Raw genomic sequence first — 1,604 nt, 5'->3', positions numbered from 1 at the left:
GTATTATGTTTTAAAAGTGGTTTAGCATATTTTACTCTTTGATTTCCAAGTTAAAATAATGATTTGAGATAAAAGATGATTTATTAAAGTCTTGACTTCATAAATTTAAAGTGTTATGAAGTTTTGGATATTAAAGTAGTAGAAAGTTTTACCTTAGGATTTATTTTCATGACTACGAAATTAGCGCTTACTAACCTTGACACTACAAAAAAATTGCAAAATGGGCACACTATGGTTGCCACATTGTCCAAAAACGTAGCTAAATTATTACAAAACACACAAATTGTTATATTTAGTGCTCATAGAAAAAACTGTTTGTTCATTTTTGTTCAACTTGAGCAACGTGGGATCGACTCTCTTGTTGCACTGTTCATTTGTCTCTCTTTATTTTCCCATTTATCACTTTTTCCAATATCCTTCATTGTCTTCTCTTCTCTCTCCTTCACTCTCTTCTCTCTCTTCTCTCTCATTTACTCTTACGTCTTCTCTCTCGTTCACTCTCCTTCAATCCTTCAAGCAAGTTTAAGTATATGAATTTGGTTCTCTTCATTGTTTTGAGTTCAACAACACCAAATCAAATGGAAGCTTCTTCCAAGGTTTGATTCTCTTCAATTTTGTATAAAAATACCTAATTTATTGATACTTATACTATAATTATTAATCCTCATTATCTAATTTCACATTTTCTAAATCTTCTATTGATTTCCCCAAATATGTTGAAATCCCTAACTTATGAGTTTTTTATTAGTCTATGTTTAAGCTTCTGCTTCTAAATCTGGGTTCTGTTGATAGATTATTGTAGGTATGGTTCAATCAAATATTGAATAATATGTGCCCCTTCTTCCATTGCAATTGTAATTATGATTTGGTTTTTATCGCAAATAATATTAGATTTGTTCTCCCAATTTCTCTGCATCTGCAATAGACGCTACTCACAAAGCTGGCGAGGTTAGTTACTCAAATTCTCTCTTTGTTTCTATCTCTGTTGAATCAAATAATGGTATCCTTTCATTTCATTTGATTCCAGATTATTCGAAAATGTTTCTACAACACCAAACATGTGGAGCACAAAGGATAGGTTTTCATTTACTCTTTCAATTTCTCCTTCATTATTATTCTCCATCTGCCAATTAATAATTAATAACCTTTTTTATTCATACTAATTGTTCTTTCTATCCAACAAAGGTTGATTTGGTTACTGAGATTGACAAAGCATGTGAAGATATCATATTTAATCATCTTAAGCAAATTTACCCCACTCATAAGGTTTATTCTCACCTTTACCCTCTTTTACTATAATCGTATTTAACTTGGCTACCATTTTCTACTTCTTATTATTTCCTTAACAACATTTCTTTAATTTTGATTCTGATTAGTTCATTGGGGAAGAAACCGGTGTTGTTTTGGCACTACCGAACTTCCAGATGAACCCACATGGATCGTTGATCCTCTAGATGGAACTACTAATTTCGTGCATGGGTAAATATTATACATCCCATGTTTTCATTGATACATTCATACTTCTATAGTTATACTTTTTTGTAGCTTCCCCCTTGTTTGTGTCTCCATTGACATATTCCTTAGCATTATGATGCTCATTCATT

General features: G+C 31.5%; 1 long non-coding RNA gene across 1 annotated transcript; it reads left to right on the top strand.

The window, feature by feature from the left end:
• Positions 518–1,604, top strand: LOC109347203. Its single transcript, XR_002107582.1, has 4 exons — positions 518–596; positions 793–1,078; positions 1,186–1,266; positions 1,377–1,604. It is a non-coding gene; the product is annotated as an uncharacterized LOC109347203 (long non-coding RNA).

This window comes from Lupinus angustifolius, chromosome LG05 (genome assembly GCF_001865875.1).
Source record: "Lupinus angustifolius cultivar Tanjil chromosome LG05, LupAngTanjil_v1.0, whole genome shotgun sequence".
Classification (NCBI taxonomy): domain Eukaryota; kingdom Viridiplantae; phylum Streptophyta; class Magnoliopsida; order Fabales; family Fabaceae; genus Lupinus; species Lupinus angustifolius.
This window is presented reverse-complemented; position numbering and strand designations above follow the sequence as displayed.